The following is a 24,119-nucleotide window of genomic DNA, read 5'->3' on the forward strand; positions in this document are numbered from 1 at the left end:
AGCGTTTTAAGTTTTGGGTTGCAGCTCTGATCTCAGACTAGGAGAATTACCATCCTCTCAGTCAGATGGAGGCAATTCGGTCCCCTACGGTTGTTCGGATTACAAGCCTTGCACTCGCTTGCTATAAGGGGTTTTCAATTAATTCAATATGATCTTTCGCCTAATTTTAAATATCTTGTGTAAGAGAACAGTTGACATCACTAATAAAAGCTCTCTCTCAATGACACACAGATTTGCTTTGGAATTAATGAGCATCCTTATCCACTAACAGCTCTGGTCCCACCACGTGTTTGCTTCAGCCTCACCCAGCATCTGGGAAAATGTTGCTCAGCCTCACCATCTTCCTTAAGTTTATGGTCGCTGAAATTCACAATCTAAGTGAGACACTAATTTCTTCTAGACCAAACCAAATGGCCAACGTCATTTGGAATTTCTATGTGCTCGAGGCCCTTCAGTTTATTTCTTCAGTTTATCGTCACAACAACAATCCTACAATATAAGTGCTGCTGGTAGAGATTGATACCTTAACCATTATACCTGTAAACCTTAACAGTAATTTAAACATTGATATTTGATGCCTTTGAGTCAGTCTTGACTCCTGGAATTGAGACTAGAATTCAGAGTGGTCTTCACTTACCTTCCCTACCAGCTCACAAATGTGGACTCGAAAGTGCCCATCCGTGCATGCGCTTTGGCTAAAAAAAAGAAAGTGCCTAAATGGGACAGCATAGAGCTGAGGCAGGTGGGAAGGCCCACCTGCGATTTCTGCTACGGGTTCAGGCGAATCGGTCTGAACCAGCAGAATCCCACCTCTAGTCTGCTGATGAATTGCCTTGTAGCTTCCTACTACACTGAACTGGTTCTCCCTTATATATAATACCTGACAATATATCAATTCTTCTTCAGAGAAACTCAGTTTTCCCCCTGCAGCATTTCCCTTTATTTTTATATATTATTAGAAGGCGCTCAATAGCACATCTAAGCCGTTTCCTCGGGCACAGGATGCCTCTTCCTACTTTTGCCCCTCTGAGATCCATGCAGTTCTTTGGAGTTTAATCTACCCTCATCTCGCAGTTTTACACAAAACAGCTGTTGCCTCTCCTTTAATAATAATGCCGGTTATAGTGAGGCGCCTGAGGGATCCCACCATCTGACGGCCACATTTCCTTCTAAATATACACCTGTGCATCATGTTTTCTTGGGGCAAAAGTAGAGCAATGGGAATCTTATTTCCTTTGGCACAGCTTCACTTTTATCTTTTGCCTTTGAAACTTGCTTTAATTCCCACAGTTTTCAGAAACTTGTTTATTACTCTTTATCCTGTTTTATACACCACCAAACTGCAAATGTCTCCAGTTTTCCCCCCCCCCCCTGTGGTCTACAAATGTCTTCAATTCAAGAAACTATGGTAAAGTTGGACAGGCTTCCAAAAGATGCGAACTTTTTTAAAAACAAAAATATTCAGTGACCCACTCTTACTGCTTGGTAGGATGGGTTGCAGACTCGAGATGCCACAGAAAAGGGGGGGGGGGGAAGCTAAGGCAGAGAAAGAGCTGTTATGGGAAATTTTGATCCATTTGAATAAAGAACATGAGCTAATAAGTTCCTAAACTGCTGTGTTGTGATCAAGAAAGTGCTGAGAATTGTCATGATCATGGTTAATATTCTTTTCATCAGGTTACAGGGCTGATTGCATCCTTCAGTTCATGTCCACAATGAAAAGCAACAGGGAATTTAGCAAGGATTCGCATTAAGAACAAAGCTCAGAAAGGCATTTTGCAATTGGAGACCAATCAAGGAGGCTGGGCAGTGGAATCCCACCCACCCCTTTTCTCCAGAAAGGGTGAAGAGACCCAGACCTGAAGATTGTGTAAACATCTTTAGATATTCAGGGATTTCACTCTAAGACAAAAAGTACAATAACTCCAAGGGTGGGATTCAAACTTTTTAGGAACTGGTTCTCTGCCTGGTTGCTGGGTGGGGCGTGGCCAAGGTGGGTGGCCTACCTGTCCTCTTGCACCATGGGGGGGGGGAATTTTCACCCTCCCTAGGCTCCAGAAGCTTTCCTTGAGCCTCTGGGAGGGTGAAAACAGCCTCTCCCTGAGACCGTTACAAGGCTGATCAGCTTCTCCTGGGAAATTGTGGAGAATGGATCATAGACCTCAGCTTGGAGAATCTGGGGTCTCCACTGGCGAAATCTATAGCAGGGATGACATTTATGCACTGAGCAACAAAAATATTTCAGAATAGTTTTTGGAATTGATCTTGTCAAAATGTACCATTAAAAAGTTTCAGTTCATAACTCAATCAGGAAAATCAAAAACACACATATCATGTGTCAGCATTCTCTCTCCTTCATTATTGGCATAGCTCTTCTTGGGTACGGCGAGAGATTTTGGAATATTAGATACATTATCCTAAATATGCCACTACATCTTATAAACTGAATGAAACATCCTTCAATTCAGTGTATTGTACAATTTAGCACCTGGCTAGAAAATTCAACCTGAGGTCTCTAATGGAATTATTTTATCCCGCATAATCAACATGTCTTCTGTGATGAATCATGTAATCAGGAACAGTATGAAAATAGCTTCATTGTGAAGTTCTTCCGCTAACTTCTGTGTTTGCTTTAAAAGAGAATTCCCCAACCTTCCCAGCCTTGTTGCCCAGTTTGGAAGGGAGAGGGGATGATTTCGCACATGCAGCGGGCAAGTATGCACAATGCACAGGTGCCCCCCGTGAGCACTTGCTATCACTTCTGCGGTTCCAAAAGGCTCAAGGCGCAGTTAGTGGGTTTTGGCCGGTGGGTCGGTTTATTGCTTTGAAACATTTATCAATCCCTCGTCTGACTTGTAGGTTTGTAGCTATGGATTTGTTCCGTCCAGCTGTTCCATTTTCTAGGCCTACAAAGATCAACAGATTCTTAGAGTCTTTTTGTTTACATGCATTGCAGTGATTGCCCCAGATATTTTACCCAGTTTCTGATGATTCGGTTTCCCTCGGCCACTGGTCTCCCATGAGCAGCTCCTATCAAACATTTATCTTTCACAGCAGCAACTATTATCCATCCATGCAATGACATCACTTCGTAAGCTTTATTATCTCTACCCAGCTTTCCATTGTGCGTCACTCAATGGTTTTTAGTGTCAGAGATGATCTTCCCAAGCGCTGCTCCCACATTCGTCATTGATGAACAGACCCACACATACTTTGAATTGCATTTAAAAATTTAGGAACCTCATTAGATGCTGCAACATCGCTGTCTGTCAAGCTAAATAAGTAATATTGCCAGAGGAGAAAAGAGTCTGTGGGTTTAATGCTGGGATACGTGTCTACTATACTCCTTTCTTCTTTACTTTTGTGTTCGTATATTCCTGACCTCTTATGTCAACAATTGCCATTCCTGTATCTTTCAGCTTTTTAAGAAGCACATTTATCACACCAGCTCCTGCAGCATCATGGATGTCACTAAATTCCAGAAAATACTTTTGACAGCCGCTATTGCAGGGACATTTTCACTACTATTGTTGATCCAAAATGCACCATTAAAGTTATCCATTCAATATGGCTGAGGTCAGATCTGCAGTTCAGAATAGCAAACTTGTGTTTTGCTGACTTTATAACTCCCACAGCCTTTGGTTTTGTTGCTGGTAACCGAATGATCTCATTTTGAATGGCTTTTTCCAAGGTAATGACATGTGCATGTTTATTGTGAGGTGATTTGTCTAAAGATATGCATTAAGTACAGCATGGAGCATAGTCATTTATAGTTTTAAGGAACTTTTGATTGCTTGGCAGATACAACAGATCTTGGCACGTGCAACCAACTAGTTTTAGATTGGAGGCATTCTAACAATGACAGTGAGATTTTTTTAGAACATTTTGCCAATACTATAACTCTGAGGCAGTACAATCTTCTCTTGACGCTGATCAGCTATGATGGCCTTCAACCTTAGTTGTTTCTAAAAAGTCTTTCCACTTAGAAAAGACTCTCTGGTGATTTGTTGCTTTCTTAAGGCATGTCACGTTTCTGAAAAGATTGTCCAAGTTGTTTGTTCATACAGACAGCAATGCGGCTGAAACGATAGATCTGGAAGAGTTTGCAACAGCATTTGGAACTTTTGAGTAACCCATCATTTCTCTTCTTTGCCACACTGATTTTATATTCATTTTACACTAATAATTAGTTGAGGAAATGGCTAAGTCAGTTTCCTGCTGAGGCCCATGAAATACAGGGAAATTCCACGGGCTCCTGAAGTAGATCCACAGTCCTGGGAAACCTAGAGTTAAGAAACTAAAAAAAACCAACCTCTAAAAGAACAGCAGCTGTTTGTTGCATCTTCATCGCAATGTTTGATGGATAACTCCAGCCAGATAGCAGTCGACACAGTCCTGAGGAAGAACTGGGATATTTTGAAACACTGATAAACTTTATGATATGGTTGGATTAAAGCTTTAAGGACATTTAGTTGCTGGTGTTACCATGCAGAAAAAGAAAATCTGTAGAATTACCACTGGGAACTTGGAACACAAGAAGCATAAAAATGGGAAAGCTTAACACAGTGAAAGACGAAATGACTCGACTACACATTGGCAACCTAGGCATAAGCAAATTGAAATGGACTGGAATTGGACATTTGCAGTCAGAAAATCACACTGTTTATTATTTAGGACATAAAAAACAAAGAAGGATTGTTTTGAAAGTCAGGAAGGATCTGGCAAGGACAGTTCCTGGGTACAGTGAAGTCAGAGCCCAAATCGGACTTTGCAGACTTAATATGATTATGTCTTTAATAATAGGACTGTCCAAATTTATGCCTCAATCCTGATGCAGAAGAAAAGGAATTTTATGTGCTTATTTCTAATATGCAATGGCTTTAATTTAACAAGCTATATAAACATTTTGGTGCAGACATTTCTGCATGGAGCTTTATTGTCTTACCTGCATATCTCTCTCTTGGATTCATAGATGCGTCTCTTATCACAGATTTCTTATATCCAGTCGGGTAGACAGTTTCTGGAGCCAGGCTTTGGGATTCTTTTTACCCTATAAAAATGATGGAAAGGAGCTTTTCCTGAGCTTTTAAAAATTTCAATACATTTAGCAAGGTGCCCATGTGGAAGTTATTCATAACTCTTGCCTTACCACGTAGGCTCTCTGATCAAGCATGCCGATAGCCACAGAAACAGAGTGCTGATGGCAGCGCATGCCGAATCCAGAACAATGTTACTTTTCATGCAGATGTTACTAGGTATTATGAGGTTTTGCAAGATCTTAACACTATTATTTTATAAGCTAATCAATACCAAGTAATCAATGTGGATCAGCCGAATTGCACTCCCTTTATATCTTGTAAAGGTAAAGGTTCCCTTCGCACATGTGTGCTAGTCGTTCCTGACTCCAGGGGGCGGTGCTCATCTCCATTTCAAAGCTGAAGAGCCAGCGCTGCCTGAAGATGTCTCCGTGGTCATATGTGGCTGGCATGACTAAATGCTGAAGGCGCACGGAATGCTGTTCCCTTCCCACCAAAAGTGGTTCCTATTATTGTTCTACTTGCATTTTTACATGCTTTTGAACTGCTAGGTTGGCAGAAGCTGGGACAAGTAATGGAAGCTCGCTCTGTTACGTGACACCAGAGATTCAAACCGCTGAACTGCTGGCCTTTCTGATCGACAAGCTGGAGCCCCAAAAGCTAGATGATGATGATGATGATGACCACGACCACATTACATTCATATAACTACTTATCTTATAAAGTGACTGAGCAGCTATTACAATTAAAAGCATCAATATAGCAACGAATGACAAAGAGCATAAAATGACAAAAACAAGCAGAGATACGAAGATTGGCAGCCAAGAATAAACCCACCTACAATAAATTTAACACATTTAACATGCTCTGCTACCTCCTGATCCCCAGGAGTCTTGGAAGGATCCCCTCGTGATTCCTTCCCTCGAGATTTACTGGAAACCTGAGTTGACTTGCAAATGAGTTAAAAGACAATAGACAGACAAATACATATGGTGATGGAGACAGTTTTAAAAATTAACATTCAGATGAAACTGTAAGTGATCTCATTAGGACTTATGGACACTCAACTAGAAAAATCCCATAATTGATTAGTTTTATATACAGTAACTGTAGGAAGGCTCCTATATGCGCAAAGATCTAAGGCTTCATAGACACCAATAATGGAAGAAGAGATCATAAAAATGGCTGCTTGAATAAATGGCTTGATTGACTTGTTTGATTAAGAGTACAACTACTTTAATAGAAAACTGGAAATCTTCATAGACTTTTTTTTGCTGAAAACTGATAAATATGAACTGATGATTTTGAGACTTATTGATTAAAAAAGTTTGTGGAAAGACAGAATGCAACATGGGGGGGGGGGGTAGAGATGTTAATTGCTAAGTTTATAACTGTGGCCGAGAAGATTGGAAGTTGCTTCTTTAGATATCTTTTTCTTGCATTTTAATTATTCTTCACTTTTTCTTTTACCCTTCTATAATCAAAAGATATAAACATAAGTCTTTTACCCTTTTATAGGCCAAAGTAAAGGTTCCCCTTGCAGATATGTGCTAGTCATTCCTGACTCTAGGGGGCGTTGCTCATCTCCGTTTCAAAGCCAAAGAGCCAGCGGTGCCCAAAGACGTCTCTGTGGCCATGTGGCCGGCATGACTCAATGCCAAAGGTGGCCCCTATTTTTCTACTTGCATCTTTACATGCTTTCGAACTGCTAGGTTGGCAGAAGGTGGGACAAGTGACAGGAGCTCACTTTGTTATGTGGTGCCATGGATTCAAATCATCAAACTGCCAAACTTTCTGATCGACAAGGTGAGCGTCTTAGCCACTGAGCCATTTATCTCCTCCCATTACACTTTTATAATCTTTTACAATTTCTATTTCTTCTTCTATAGTTAAAATCTTTGTAAAGCCTTCTTTTAACAACAAATATTTAATAATTTAATTAAACATTATTTATTTTTGTTTTTAAAAAAAAGTTTTACTGGAAGCCTAGGCTGCCAAGAATGCATTGGGATGCCTGAGACTTCGCCAGAAAGGAGATAAACCTACTAGAAAGTCTCAGACTCTCGAGAGGGCAGATTTCATTTTATCTTTTTCATTTTGAAGAAAACAAAAATTTACTCAAAGGCTACAACACATCCTTCAGTTATGATTTCATTTTCATAAATTCAAAGAGTTTTAAGGATTTGTGTGTTTGAGGCACCCCAAGAATGTGGATTATGGGGCAATTTTGCAAAGCAAAATAAATATAAAGTAACATGTAGAATTATTGAACATTCAAAGGATGCAATTTATCCAATGAGATGTACAAGGATATGGAAAACGTCAAAATGAGTTTGAAATGACAAAAGGATAATGATGCTAGTTATAATTTGAATAATGAAATAAAGATGAATTTATTTCTCACAATATGGATGCCCGGGAGATAGATGTGTTTGTCTTTCATCGTTATAAGCAATTCCCCTGCCTCAATGCGGAGGAGACATACCACAAACAGTAGTGGATAGATCTGTACAGCAATTATCTGATGAAGAAGCATCATTTTCCTGCCAAATGTGCTGATAGAAATCTTCAGTAAGAAAAGTACTAAAGTTGTCATTGGAAAAATATGTCTTATCTTACGCAGATACTTTCCAGTCACATTTACTTACTTCTTTCTGCACCTAACTTGCACACTGTAATTTTATCCTTCTATTCAGACAATCATTGTCTCCCAAGTAGTTGACATAACTTCAAAAGAGAGAGAAAAAGAGGGTTCCCAAATTGAAGAAGAAAAGATCTAAGAGTCATGGGTGATGGGGCAGAGGGGGTATTCTGCCAGTTTGGACCGGTTCACCCGAATCGGTAGCGGACATTGAAGGTGGCCCCACAGACCCGCCCCAGCTGTATAGCATAGACTGTGCGCTCACATTTGCGAACCGGTGGGGAAGGTAAGAGAATACCAGCCCTTGGGGTGGGTGGGGGTGAAGGCAGAAAAATGAGATCGTATTTTAAGACCAGAGGAATGAGAAGAGCAAAATACAGTATGAGCAATGCTGGCCCTCCATTGCTTAGATATTATCCAACGGAACCTGATTCTTTGGCTCATGGTTGAAACAAGAGTGCTCTGTCCTTCAGCCTTCTAATTCTGTCAGTACCAGGCGCTGACTACAGGAATATGTGAGTCTGTTCAAATCTGAATCTCATCCTTGTCACGTGAGCTCACTAATTATTATTCAGTAATTAATTATTCTGTCCTCCCTCCTGCCTCCAGGGGAATCAAGTTTAAAATAATCAAGCAAACAAAAAGTTGTACTGTAGTGTATAATTTGGGACAATGTTTCCCCGATAAGTGCATGTTAATGGATTTTTGCATTCACCTTATACAACCCAAATACATTATGTGATATACAAACATACATACATACATACATACATACATACATACATACAAAATATATCTATATCTATGTATGTCTGTCTGTCTGTCTGTCTGTCTGTGTCTGTCTGTCTGTCTATCTATCTATCTATCTATCTATCTATCTATCTATCTATAATATTTACAACTGCAATGCCTCTTCCTCCTAACATAAATGTTGCATCTCTCCTTGTTTGCATATATGGGGAGTCAGACCTCAGCTTCTACTTATCTGCTAAGAAAAACTGATTTATTTTTTAAAATCTTGAGACAGAACTGGAGAAGGAAATGGGGGAAAGAGAAACGGAATCCCAGAGGTAGGAAAAGGAGAGAATGAACATAGTTTTCTTGAGCTTCTGATTAATGTTTAGAACAAGCAAACTGGAAAAGTCAGGGAAGCAAGCAAAGAACGTTTACTTGAGGAATCTGCTTCCTCTAAGGAGTGGGTAAAGACGTTTAGCCAGGAAGCTGCATTAAAATGGGGATCTTTATTTGAGTTCAGAGCTAGACTTCTGATCTCATGTGTTTATTTTCTCTTTGCAAGTGGAGAATTCTTTGTCATGTCAGCCTTTTTCTTTATTCCTATGGAGTCAAGCTGCTCCAGTGCATTTCATTTGCTCTTTCTAAACTTCTTTAAGTTGAAATAAAGCCTCATTTAGCCAGCATTCACAGTTATAATGGTGCTGACTTTATGACCAATCCTCACATTTATAACCTTTGCAGATATTCAAAGCAAAGGAAAGCTGAAGTAAGATAAAGGGCACATTAGTGGTTTCACTTGATGACTAAGTTTCTGGTCTCAATTACCGCCACTAAAGGAGGACCACCATATTATCTTACATAATCTAGAGGAAAGTGCATTACTTGTAGCAGACCAGCACCCTCTTGTGGTCGGCATGGATCATTGCACATATTATACTTAAATTGCTTTCAATCCTGTTGATCAACAATAGTAGAGTTTTGGATCACCTGTTAAGATTGGGGCTAAGAGGCTTTGCTTTGCAGGGCTTTCTCTCCTTCCTTAACTCTAATTTGTGTTGGTGGCACCATGGACCCTGGCTTGTAGGCTCAGTCCTACCTCCCTTGCTTTTCAATATCTCTAGGAGGCCTTCAGAAGGAGTCTTTTGACAGCTGGGATTTGCTGGTAACACACAATTGTACTTTTTTTTAATCCTGGCTCCGACAAGGGTGATTACTTCAATACCTTACTTGGTGCCTGGACATTGTCAGTATCTGGATGGGGCAGAACAGACTGAAGTTGAACCCTGGCAGGTTAGAGTTGCTGCGGATCCATCGGGGATCCTGTGTCACTGCCAGAGTTCTACCTTGAATAGTGGATTTATGACTTGGAGGTCCTCCTCCTGGATCCAAAGGACACAGGCCTCGCATTGGATGATATACCAGCTATACCCTTCCCTAGGACAAAAGGACATATAGCTACAGTCATTCATGTCCTCATCACTACCCTTTAAGCTATGACATGTATTCTCTTTGGGAGTCCACTTACAGAATAAACTATGTGCGATCCAAAACGCAGCATCTTGAGATTGGGAACATATTACATCAGTTTATAGATACAGCATTGGCTGTCAATTGTATCTGCATACAATTTAAGCCTTTTATGGATTGGCACATTGATACTCACACTTCACTAATACAACATCCCCTGCATTATTTTAATGGTTGCTTAAATTTTTTATTTTGAATGTTTTACCGTGTACCTTTTCTGTGTAAGCTACCAGCCTTTTTGATCAATGTGGTATAAAAGTATTATGCTTAATAGTAAATAAGCACAAAGTAAAGATTTGATTTGATTTGCCTCCTTTGAGATTGGTCCCTTTTCCTAAAGGGGGAAGTTAAATGGATCTAAGTTCCAATTCCTCAACTGTCTTTTCATAGATTCCAGTGCTGAGAAGCAGTAACTGGGCCAAGGAGGACCAGGGTCACCCAGTTAGTTTCCATGCTTAAGGGAGGGACACTGAAGGCTGCCTGAGATCAGGCCGGCCTCATCTCCACTCACCTTTCAAAATGCCTTGGAAAGATTGGCTGGTTTCCCAGGCAAGGGGACAGGAGAACAATGGAGTCCAAATTATTGGTGAATGGCATTTTGGCAGCCACTTTGTGCTTCAGCTGGTCCTGAAATGTACCTTTTTATATTGTACTTATATTGCATTTTCAAACCTTTGCCAGCTGCCCAGATCACTTTTGTGAGATAGGAGGTCATATATAAATTAATATAAACAAACAATAGCTGGGTTTCTGCTCCTGAGCCATCAATCCTTTCTTCACTTTATGCCACATCTTTATATTGGCTATGGCATCGGCCTAACTTTAATATTAAGTGGCAACTTATATTACTGTCAGAGGCTATTAAGGCTAAAATTGGGAGCTCTCTTTTAGGTAATTAGATGAGCTCCCGTGACTTGTCCCAACTTCTGCCAACCTAGCAGTTTGAAAGCATGTAAAAATGCAAGTAGAAAAAATAGGAACCAGCTTTGATGGGAAGGGAACAGCGTTCTGTGCACCGTTCCGGGTTTAGTCATGCCGGCCACATGACCACGGAGACGTCTTCGGACAGCGCTGGCTCTTGGGCTGTGAAACTGCTCCCACATTAGCAAGCCAGGCCTTCAGTGGCGTCTTTCTGCAGGTAGCTCACCTCCCTGCCGGCAGCTCCTCCAGTGGCTGGAAGGAACAGCGCAACAGTCACCGTTACCAGGGGCAAAGGGGGTGGCGAAAATCGCGACCGCCGCCAAGGGCCTGGCAGAATATATCCCGGCTGGAAGCGGCAGCACTCTGGACTGCAGATCCTCACCAGAGCCGTGGACTGGAGCTGGGCAAGAAGCGGAGGGGGAGGGAGGAAAGCCTGGCCCTGCCCATCCTCACCATCGCCACCCCTTCACCCCCAATAGCGGCGGCTGTTGCGCTGCTTCTTCCAGCCAGGATATATTCTGCCAGGCTCTTGGCGGCATCCCAGTACCAGGGACAAAGGGGTGGCAGTGATGAGAATGGGTGGTCACAGTCTTCTCTCCCGCCGGGAGAGCAGGCTTCCCTCCCTCCTTCAGGCTTCTTGCAAAGCTCCCGCCATGGCTCTGATGAGGAGCCACAGTCCGGAGCGCTGCCACAGTCCGGGATATATTCTAAAGACACCGCCAAGGCGCCCAATGCGGGTAGCTCTCCTCCCTGTCAGCAGTACCTCCACCAGCATCCGGCTTCTGGCTGGGATGCTGGAGCAGTCAGAAGAAGAAGAAGCTGCGATGGGGGAGGAGGGCTGGGCAGACACGACTGCAGATGCTTCTGGTGCATCTGAGGGAACAGGTGGAATGAACTGCTGGGACCTGAGGCGATGGCGGCATGGATGTAGGCAACATGCCCAGCAGAGGGAATGGTGGCAACAGCTTTGTAAGAGGAGGAGGACAATGCCCAGGGGTTGCCCCAAAACCCAGGTCAGGAACCATCCAGTGCCACTCAGTCACCCGGTGATGCTGGGGAGAATGTGAACATGTATCCTTGCAGTCTTTTCTCCAAGGGAAACATTCCGAGTGCCCCCAATTGCTTATTATCATTTTTGCCCCTTTCCTTCCTCTTTCCCCAGATCCTTTATCATCATAGTTGCTTTCCTCTGGACGTTTTCCCATTTGTCAGTGTCCTTCCTCAAATGTGGCACCCAGAATTGAACACAATATTGTAACGTTGCTTCCTCAATACAGAAGAGACAGAAGCAGCGACTTCTACTTTATCTTAATTTCTGTTGCTCCAACCTATGTATGGATTTCCCTTGGTCTTGTAGCTGCACCAGTCGAACGGCTCGTGCTCAGCTTGTGACATCTAAGACCTTCAACCCCCTTTAACAAGTGCTGTGGCCCAGTGTGGCTCCCACCCTGTGGCTTTGATTTTCATTTTATGCATCTGTTTTAACCTCACAAACTAGAATTTTCTATTTGTCTCAATTGGAATTAATTTTATTGATTTTTGCTTGTTGATCTAGCTTGTCAAAAAACCCTCATCAGTCTTAATGCTCTTCTCTGAATAATGTCTTCCCATTATTTGTGTATCATCTGAAAACAGAAGTCTTTTTATAAGCCTCATCCAAGTTATGTTCTGGACCAAAACCAGAGTCCTGGAGTGTGTTCCACTCCTTTCATTGAACATGTTATTCATCTAATTCTAGTATAATTCAACCCATATTTTAAAATCTTTATTACTAGAATCTCAAGGGAGAGTTTGTTGAATATTTTGCTGAAGCCAAGCTATACTATATCTACTGCATTCCCAGGGTCAACTAATCTACCCGTTCTATCAAAAATGGTTGTTTTGGCATGATTTATTCTTAGAAATCCATGTCAGTTCTTTTTTTTTAACACAAGATAACTCTGTAACCATCTTTTCCAGAACTTTGCCTAGTGTCAGCATAAAGTCAGTACTGATACTCTCAATATCTCAATGTTCTCTCAAGCCTTGGGCTAGATTGGTTGATGTCACCTTTGGTGGATTTTAATTAGTGGTGGATGTTTTGGAATTTGTCAGACTCACCGTCTTTTTCTCCTTTCTTTATCGTGTCTCTGGTTGCCTATCTTTTTTGATACATGGTTTTTATATTGTTTGATGTATTATGTGCTACTCAGAGTCATTTGGAAACAATGTGCATCAAGTAAAACAGAATAAATTTATGCCAATTAATCAATGTACAAAGACAGTATTACTACCCCTTGTGGTAGACTAAACTTCATCATTCCCAAATGCTGTCCTGGAGTCCCAAGTACTTGCAGCCATCAAGGACTGCATGTTTACCAGTAGGCTGTTACAAAATAAAGGGGAGGGGCACCATCATAGAGAAGAGTCACCGCAGGGTCTCTGTGGATGCCATTTCTTTAATGAAAAGAGTCTCAGCAAACCTATTTTTCTTGATCTCACTGAGTGGCCTATTCAATCCAGAAAGGCAATCTCTTAGGTATCGCAAGCCACAAAGGGTAACAAGCAGCACCTTGAACTGAATCCAGAATCTAACTGGCAGTCAGTCTAGTTCCCAAAGTAATAGTGTTGCATGGTGGAATTTCAGTTTGGCGTTAATTACATTGGCAGTTGTATGATGCACCAAGGCAGCTTCATGTAGAACAAGTGACACTAATTCAGCCACAAGGTTATGAGGGCATCAGCTTCTGTCCACACAAAAAGCTCCCTGATCAAGAAACGGTCGTAACTGGTGACAAAGGGCAATTGTGCAAATGTTCTTTTGGCTGTGGCATCAAGATGCTGCAAGTCTCAGAATGAGAGCCAGCTACGCATAAAGGTTACACATAGGATACTTCCAGATTCGTTAGAGCTTCAAATACCCATTGAATTTTGCTAATATTCAGCCCCTTTTTCTATTGTTGAATAACTACATGGGGAAAAAAAAACCTTGGTGAATTCATCAGTCAGCATAGGATGAGGTATCACTAACCGGCAAATGATACCCAGTTATGAATTGCCATCTCATACGCTCCTCTTCTTGATTTCTCCAGCCTCTCTGTGTCTTCAGATTCTAGTTGTTCAGGTTTGCATGCTTATTCTATTTCTTCTCCTTCCACTAAGAGAAAAGTGGGCTCCTCCTAATGCTCACCCCAATCCCACCCCTGAATTACAATGTCTCCAGCATAACATTCCAACCATTTCAATTTACCTACAGAGCATTTAAGCATTTCTATTCACAAGTGGGCTCAGTTATTAATAACAGTTATTACTTTTTCAAGCTCAGACACGCTTCTGGGCAAGAATGCAAAAGGTGCCATTTCTAAATGAGCAGCAAATGGAGAATTGAAGGTCATGGCTTTGGAATCCTATTATGTCACTGCTCTAGGAAATAAGATCTAAACAAAAACATTACTTCCTATTCAAACTTTTATAAAGGATGCAGCTTTGAATAGCAAATGTTGATATCAACGGTGGAGATAATATGTTGTCTATGTGTTATCATTAATGGAAAGGAATTAATGTACTGATGCTATGTTTGTGGTTTCCAGTATATGCCTAGTTGGTCATTCTGGATAGAGATGATACCCAGTTATACATCTCTACCCGCTATCAGATAGAAAAAAATAGTTACCTTTACAGAAAATAAGTTATTTGTTTAGAAAATATGGGTTCAATTGCAAGCATATTTTTAGGAGAAAAAAAAGCAATTATCAAGTGATGATGGAGGATTTGGTTTTCACACGGGCAGGGTTAGGATACAAAAATACTAGAACTCTGGTATCTTTGGGGAAAAAATATGCCAGTTAGAAAGGTAAGAAATAGAATAAAAAAAGATTATTTTTTCCATGCTAAATTGACCATATGGGAAAACTCAACTTTGAAAATTGGGGAAAAAAGAGTGCTGATGTAGAAAAATTGGATGGAAACAGAGATATTGATTTTGGACCAACTGACAATGATGAAGATTGATATTTAACATACTCTATGTTAAGAGATAAATATCATTTACCAGAAATAACCCAATGGCAACATTGTTTGGACCAGCAGCAGTTCAAATTGTGAGATCCATGAAGTTCTAGAACAGGTTGTTAAATCCCTTAAAACAAAATAAAAGAAACTTCTCTACTATTAGTTCCTGTAGGTATTTGTTATCAATAAATCAAGTTGATATGCAGATATTAAGAAATGAGTGGATAAAAGAATTGTGGCTTCCTATATTGCATAGAAATTGAGAGAGTGTCTTAACTTCCATAGGTGTCAAAGGGCCTCAAATTACAACTTATACAACAAAAAGTAATATTTAGAATTTATTGTGCTCCATGATGTTTGTGTAGAAAAGGACTGCCAAAAACAGAATTTAGCTGGAGGTGTAATAAGGCTAATGCTTCTTCAGAACATGTTTCTGTACTTAAGTTTTGGAAGAAAGTAGTGGATCATATAACTATGATGGTGCAACAGAACCTAAAATTTTTACAGGATATTATTCATTTAAACTATATACCTTCTATGTCGAATTTGACAACTGGACAACAAAAATAAATTCTCTATCCTTTTCCTATGGCCAAAATACTGATATTGCAGCATTGGAAAGTTTTTTTTAGACTGTAAATAGTTTAGAGACAGCATTGTGGCCAATGTTCAAGACACTATTATATATAAAGAAATGTTATTAGAAATGTAACACTGCCAAACATGAATCTCTGATGCCCCTTTCTTCAAAGAAAGGAGGTATGATACATGTAAAAACCACTGGTTCAGTGACATTCAGTATTCACGAATTCAACAAGTAATAAACTATAAGATATAAACAGGTTAATATAACATATGTTACTTGTTTTATAAACAGCAGATCGTTTGTTCAACATGCTTGAAAAAGACTTATTAAAGGGAGTTTAACTCTGTTACTAGGTCATTGGGTTAATATTCTAATTAAGTGTTAAGCACATCCCCCATCCAACAGCCTAGACATATTCTTTGTCAGTATCTCTTTATAACACTACTAGAGACTCCTCCATATGTTGGATGCTTATTTGATTTCCCAACCACATTAATCCTTTTAAAACAGAAGCATGTGATTTACAAGATGTTTGCAGTAAGTGGCATAAAATGTTATTACTCTGTGAAAGATTCAAACAGACATTAAATTCTTTCCATCTAAAGCTGTAGAGTTTTGCAAATGATGATAGGAAGTGCTGTGATTTGATAGCAGGAAAATCTTTATGCATTATTGGAAGTACATCTTATTTATTTATTTAGAAAATTGATATGGCTGCTTACTCAGCAGACAACTCTGGGCAATGAAGAAACAATAGAATAAGCAAATGCAAATAGAGAAATGAAAACAAATCGTAAGTGTAGGAGTAAGATTGATTTTTAAATGGTGATGAAAATTTCAGCATGGCACTTTTTAAAGCTTCATTAAAGGCTGAAACAACATTAATCTTAGTACTATGCAAACTTTCTGATGAGGGCATTGAATAAGACAAGGGCAAAACTAGGAAAGGCAACGATCTCCAAATCTGCTCTTAAAGGTTTAGGTTTATTAGATTTATAAAGACAGTCACATTCATGGAGAGGATATATCCGTTTCTCACTTTTTCCCATTCGGGAAGCAAATTATATCCTACAATGCATAAGGAAGGATAGGTAAAGATTCCCCTCGCACAGATGTGCTAGTCGTTCCTGTCTCTAGGGGGCAGTGCTCATCTCCCTTTCAAAGCCAAAGAGCCAGCGCTGTCCGAAGACGTCTCTGTGGTCCTATGGCTGCCATGACTAAACACCGAAGGCACATGGAACGCTGTTACCTTCCCACCAAATGCGATCCCTATTTTTCTCCTTGCATTTTGACATGCTTTTGAACTGCTAGGTTTGCAGAAGCTGGGAAGAGTAACGGGAGCTCACTGCATTATGCAGCTCTAGGGATTCGAACCGCCAAACTGCTGACCTTTCTGATCAACAAGCTCAACGTCTTAGCCACTGGGGCCACTGCGTCCTATAAGGAAGAACATTGCATTTAAAAGCATGCAATAAGAAAAATACTTACAAGTATGGATACATGCATACATATATTAAATAAATACAAACATGGCATCATATGCATGCAATTATGTTGTGGTAATAATTTCAAAATCAACAAAAATTGTTTTCGTTATTGGGCAATTTCTGGTTAAAAGCCATAATTTGTCATTTACCAAGATAAACTAGCAGCCCAAGCAGAGTATGATGACTCCCCCAGATGATTCTGCCTCTCCAGATGTCAGTCCAGAGGAGGATGAACCAATTGCAGCAGCTGAAGCACAGCTGTAGCAGGAGGAAGCCCTGAGGCTTCAGATGGGGAAAACACACAGGTGCAGCCGGTCCGCGATGCAGAATATGAACTGTCTTCTGCGCCTGATCCCAGAATATGTAGGGCAGAGAAGGCAGCCTTGCCCTTCTTGATGGGCTGCACCAAAAACTGTCCATTTAGTGAACTAGGCAGGTGGAGGTGATTCTAGAAGCAACATGCTCCTTTCCTGGCTGCATTTGTCTTGGACGTTGTGATTCCTTCCTTGGTTTGGATCGTCCCTTGACTCGGATCGTTCCTTGTGAACGCTGGACTTTTTTTGTCTCATGAACCCTCTTGTGTTGTGGATTTATTTTTGGGGTGGGTGGGTTTATCTTCTTTAGGAAACTCTCGAGTGCCTTGTGGACTCATTGGACATTGCTCTGTGGATTAGGATTGGTCTGCTTGAGATCATTGGGACAGTTCTCGGTTTTTGATGAAGGGAATTGCTGGGGAATATTAATAAACCCCCTAAACCTCCATTATGTGTGTGAGAGAGAATGAATGAGCAGGACAGCACACAGACTCACAAAGCTTCGTCATTTCCCACCAACCTTCTTGAAAAATCCAGAGAATTTCTAAGTCCAGAGGAAGAAACTCTGAAGGTGCTTTGGTGGTGCTAATACAATAAGATCTGTTCCTTTCCTTCTTTCCTTTTCTTGAATATGGCTATAGCTTTTCCCTGCTCCAAAGGGCCACGTACTTTTGGTTTATCTTCATTACCAGTGCAAGTATTGGCTTCAGGCCAATTCTCAGCAACAAAAATGCACGAGGTTATCCTCAAACTGCCCTGGTTCATCAGAAAGGCAGCAACCTCTGGCAGTCCTTTTCTGATACACACCAAGAGAATCCTGACTTTTGGCTTATGCCAACCCCGGTGGCTGCTGCATAGTTTATCTGCTTCACTTTATTTCAGGCCAATGTCTCCTCTATATTTGGTTCGTATACGGTGGGACAGAGACATCGCCTTCCCCTCCAGTCATCGTCCCTCGCTTTTCACAACCATCTTTTTAAAGAAGTTAAGAAGTGAGATCTTAAAAGCTTGTTCACTGATGAAATAACTAAACTGTGCGGAATCCCCCTCTCCTTCTTCTCAGTCTATTGAGGAAACAGTGGGGTCTCAAAGACCTCGGCTTCTTCTTATTCTTTGTTTCATTTTTGTTTGGAAAAATTAGGTGAAAAGTAATCTGTGGCTTTTCTTTTTCTAATCCAAGGACAGAAACAAGGGTAAAACTGATATTTTCCTTTTAACTGATCCGGGACAAGCAAATCAGGAACATGTTAAATGTTCTTTGGGGGAGGAGGGTGGAATCAGGCCACCATTATGACCAAAGAGGAGGAAGGGGGTGAAGTCTAGGAAGACTTCAATTTCGGTCTGTTTATCCATGGAAATCCTCTAGCTGAAGGCACAGAGAGAAAAGCTCTCTATCTCTCACTTAGAGGAATAATTAGGAACAGTTATGATGTAGCACTGGACATTTTCTAGGTGTAGAATGGAAAAGGAAATTATAGCAGCAAGGACCTAGCCAGTAAAAAAACAGGAAAAGTTATCCAAAAACATTACAATGCTGTGATAATTTTATTTTAAATCCTTTTAATTGTTTTGTGACCTCAACCCCAGTCACCTCAGTTCTGCAGCTAACTTCCTCACTGGTCCAATGGGACCTTTAGCAGAAGTCTTGTCAGCTCATTTTCCTTGAAGTGAACTGGGTGCATTTCTCTTTTTACTCTTACTTTTTATGAAAAGAATTGTACTTCATCAACATATTTAGCAGCTGTCAAATATTAGACTGCCAAATATCAGAATGTGTTGTATTTTTGCTGTCTTTTGCTGTATTACAAGAAAATACTCCAATTCACTTAGACGTATCTTCAGTCAATGGCCCTCTTCACACAGCATATGGTTAACTGGAATGGGGATAGTTAACATGGTAAACATACAGAAAAAAATCCAGTTAAATATCCCAATTAACTAATTTTAGCCATGAACAGATTGTTCCTTCTGACATCTATGGTGTAGCTGATCTCCTAGACAGGTATTGTGCAAATGAGGCGCCCTTCAGTTTCCACCTCTTGAAATCACACAGGTTCCGAAAAGAGGGCAGTAAATCTCTTTCAATCTTCTCCACAGTAACATTGATCCCAAATGCATCCCAGTTTTTCCCCCCAGTGATCAGGAGGATTTATAGAAAGGCTGCCAAGTAGCTGGTGAATTCACATGATGAGAATGGGGATGAGGATGGTGGAGAAGGTGGGTAAAGAAGTGGATAAGAGGGGGGCACTCTAATTCTTCACAAAGGTCTTTCAACCAGGCACAACACTACAGGGTCCTGGCATTCACAGGCTGACCTGGGCCTGGCCTGATGGGACCAAGAATGGAGGTGCTTCAAATTAAGAAAAAGACGTCGCTTATTTTAATTTTGGGGCGTTCCTGACATTTCTTTGCCCTCTAAATCCTATTGCCTGATCTACCCAGGAGGAAAGGGAAACTTTTTATTTACATTGGAGAGCCTGCTGGTTTTAACCAAGAGCCACACATACTTTAAAAAGTGGATGGGGTCATATGAGAACTTTGAATTTAATCCAGTGTGAATTGTAGTTAAACGTATATTTATTGAATGTTGTATTTTAAAAACGTAAGAACTTTCCACATAATTGGTACTGAAACTATAAACTGCAGAGAGAATGTTTGAAAGGGTTTCCTTAACCTTTTGGGGGGATTCTGGACTACAGATTTTGAACCTCTGCTTTCTGTCAGATCGTAAAGAATAAGAAAGATGAGCCTGTCTACAAGGGTCTTACAAGCATTTACCAAAGAGCAATCAGCACTTGTCAGTCAAACCATTCAGCAATATAAAGGAATCCTGGGAACGAAGACCTAATAAAAATTCTACGAGCCAACAAATGAAAAACTAGATATTTTGTATTCTGCTGTATGTGAATTCATACTTTATTAGAAGAGTAACACAATGTTGCCTTCTGAGATTTGATGAATGGGACCCAGAACTCTTGCCAGGAATGGAAATGAGCTGTTATTCTAGCATCGGATGGCTGCTGTTCAGGAGGGGCAACGCTCATATAAGTACCCAAATTATGGGGCGTGATTGTGCCAGAGAATGGTACCTCTAAATAACCTTCGTGATAGCGGAGGCGTCAATAAAAGTAAACAGGTCCCTGTTGTGTCATGGGACAGCATGGGAGGAAAAAAATATGAATAAAGACAAATAGGTATGGTTTTCTAGGTCTTGGGTTATTGTTCAATTGGAGAGTGCCTGACTTTCATGGAAAAGTATTAAAGCTCAATCTCCAACTAAAATGTTTTAAAGAACAGATGTTTCTTTACCTGAATCTAGACATTGGTTGTCAAGATTCTATTCAGAGTAGATAATATTGGGCTAAATTGATAAATCATCTGATCTGCTCTACTTCTGCCCAATTATAATACATTCAACAATGTGCACAACAAACATCTGTTTGTTCAAAAAACTTCTGGTCCTGCCTTTTCACTGAAGCTAACCTTGGCCATTATCACTAGTAGTCATCACTAGATTTATCCTCAGTTAACATGTTTTGTTCCCTTGTCAAGTCATTCAACTTTGTGTCCATCAGTATGGAAGTTGAATCCATTATTTATTGAATGAGGCTGGTATCACTGTCTCCCCTTCCCAACACCATACAACTGGCTGACAGAATGTAGTTTACTCGGAGTCAGAGGCTAGATCTCAAATAGGAAGTTCCTGACTTGGTCAATTCTCCAATTATTCTTTTACATGCTATGAGCAATAAGATTGAGTCATCATGACGGGAATATACACATTTAGACAACCCAGCTTCTCTCAGGAGTCTGCAAAATACATTCCAAAAATTTAAGTTTCTTAATAGAAACACAGTTTTAGAACACATTAGATTTAAATCAGAATTGGTGAATAGTTAAACTCTCCCAATAAAATATAGTGAGAATGTGCTTGTATAATATCTGAGGAATACAATATTCATATAAGATGACTTTGTAATGTATTTATTTACATTACAATGGGAAGCATACACATATCAGAGAAATAATTTCTATGGTTAATGCAAACAAGAAGCCAAGAAACACACGCTTGCCAATGCTCCCCTTCTAGTTCCAAGAGATCAAAATTATGAAAAGCATACAGCAAAACTTGTTGTAATAGTGTATTGTGTATTTGCAGTACTGCATTCTGCAATTTACTAATGCAAGTATACATTTCCACAAACATTTTCCAGTTAACCTCCCTTCTGTTGGCAATATTGCTGTTGCGGATATAATTTCAGGCAGCTAATTTCATGGTCCTTTAAGTAAAAATTGAAATTATCCTGGGAATCTTGTAGCAACAAATGCAAAAAAGCAATGCTAGATCAGTACAAGGGCCTATTTAGTTTCCACAATGGCTAATGGACCACCTATGGACAGTTCAACAGTAAGAAGCAACTAATAAGCTTTTGCTTTGCTTATAAAAACCTGGTACTGCCTTTTTCACGGCAGCTGTAACCTCTGACCATCATCAGTAGTAGCCATCATTAGATTTATTCTCAGTTAAAACGTTTCATTCCCTTGTCAACTCACTCAACTTTGTGTCCATCAGTATAGAAGTTAAATCCATTATTTATCGAAGCACTGTGCAAAGACATCCTTCTTTTCATCTCTTCTGAATCATCTATTCTTTAATTTCAGAGCAGCCTCAGATTTCTGACAAGAAAGAGGTATTTTTTTTCTTTATCTATACTTCTCTACGTGAGCTATCTCACATCATTGAAAGATAAATCAATGAAGTCTTCAATTAATCCTTTTATTTATATAAATAAGAATCTTTGTAAGTTAAATTATAAAAATAAGCTACATTGAATAATTTCTGGACAACTTCCAGTTAGGTAAGAATATCACAAACTTCTCCCTGATAGAGAAAAGGTTCCATAGGCTAAAACTGATCCAAAATATTAGTTAAATTATATTATTTACACATGAGAACTGTACAAAGTCAGTGAATCCACACATTCAATAGTTTGCAGGGTGATATTATTAGTATGTTAATAATATTCAATTGTACATCCCCATGGCAGGCTGTAGAGGAGATGCTATTGAAGTCTCATCAGGGTGCCTGGAAGGTTAGAGTTTAGATGGAACAGAACAGGTGGAAGCTGGACCCCAACAGACGGAAGGACAATTTATTTATTGAGATTTCCCACTGATGTCGGCATTATTTCTGAAGAAACAGGCGCTACTCCCAAGGCAGAGACTCTCTATCTGGGAGTCCTGGACTCTTGGCTCCTTTTGGTGCTGAAGATAGACGCCATGGCTAGCTTTGACTAATATAGTAACAAAACAACATCGTTGGAAGGGACCCTGTCAGTCAACTAGTCCAACCCCCATCCAAGCAGCCGCCCGTACACCATTTGTGACAGATGACAATCCAGTCTCTTCTTGAAAGCTTCCAGCGATGAAGTTCCCACAACCTCTGAAGGGAAGTTGTTCCGTTGGTTAAATAGAAGCTTCAGCCCTGCCAGGTGCAACTGTACCTCCTGCCTCCTGTTTAGATTACTGTGATGCATTTTTACACGGAGCTGCCTAAATGCTCCACCATTGAGAAATGAGAGGAGCTAAAAGAAGGAAATAGTGCCTTTCATTGGCACTCATTCTCTGGAAGAGTCTTCCTGTACAAATCCAAGTGCATCCAAGGGAAACGTTGAAGATGTTCTGGAGAGCATTTTAATCTGCTTGGTGCTCCTGAGGGTATCCTAGTTTGTTTTAAATTTTTAATCCTTACTATAGATATTTTAAATTTGTTTTCTACAACATTAGCTTCTGAGAATCAAACGGATTGAAATGAAGTATAAATGAGGACTCTACACCATTTTGACAGCAGCTCATCTATAGTGGGACCACAACACTGATTGAGTTCTCTTTCTGACTCAATGGAAGTGTATTTGAAAGCAGAGTAAACCAAATTCTTCCTTCCTCCCCAGCGCTACAGATCTGTGGAATTTGTGGATATTTTGTTTTCTTATTTGCAAAAACTGCTACCATACCATGCTTCCAACTTCCTAGACTTTAGGTCTTGAAGGAGGAAAAAATAGTTTGAGGCCTCTTCAGTTTTTCTGATAGGATTATAGTAATTGTTAGGATTATTAATTTGGAGGGTGAGTGGGTGTTATTGCAAAAGCAGAGGCAGCTCGGCATGAGGAAAAGATTTGAAAGGTTAGCAGGTTTAAAGAAGACCATCATCTTCCAAATGCTTTAATGACATTGGAGAGTGGAAGTGGTGCTGGTGTGATTTACCTTTATTCTGCTTCACTTGGAATCCTTCAGACTTTCAAAACAGCAGAAGCCCAACATGCACTAAGTCAAACTTTGAAAAAAATATGTTTTCTTTGATTTTTCACTTCACGGGAGATGTTCCTACACAGTTCACTACATTTAGAAAAGAAATCGGGTCAGCTGAAGCAACCAGCAAGAATCTCTCAAATTAATATAATATCTATCATGGTAAATCTCTATGAATCTACAGAATGAAACTCTTGAACCTTTTAGCTTTGTTAGTTAACATTGGATTTTTCTAAGATGGACGAATATTTTTAAAGATAAAATGAAACAGAAAATCTTTCTAAATCTTATTTTGAGATAAACTTGAGTAAAAAAAGAGTCTACTTGTAGACTTTTTTCTGGACATTTGGGTGGTAACTGTTGAAGCACTGTTGAAGCATTGTGTATAATAATATTAAATTATGGTGACAAAGCAAGATGACGTTTAATCTATATAGAAGAAAAATAAAGGAAAACAACACTTAAACTACTTGCAGTACTTTCTGGTAGAAATTTCCTGGAACATAGCAGAATACACTTTTCAGTATATTCACAGTAGAATATACAGTTCATAGTAGAATGTACTTTTCAGCT

This window comes from Thamnophis sirtalis, unplaced genomic scaffold, assembly GCF_051295495.1.
Source record: "Thamnophis sirtalis isolate CommonGarterSnake01/CBP01778 unplaced genomic scaffold, rThaSir2_p1.2 scaffold_2, whole genome shotgun sequence".
Taxonomy (NCBI): Eukaryota; Metazoa; Chordata; class Lepidosauria; order Squamata; family Natricidae; genus Thamnophis; species Thamnophis sirtalis.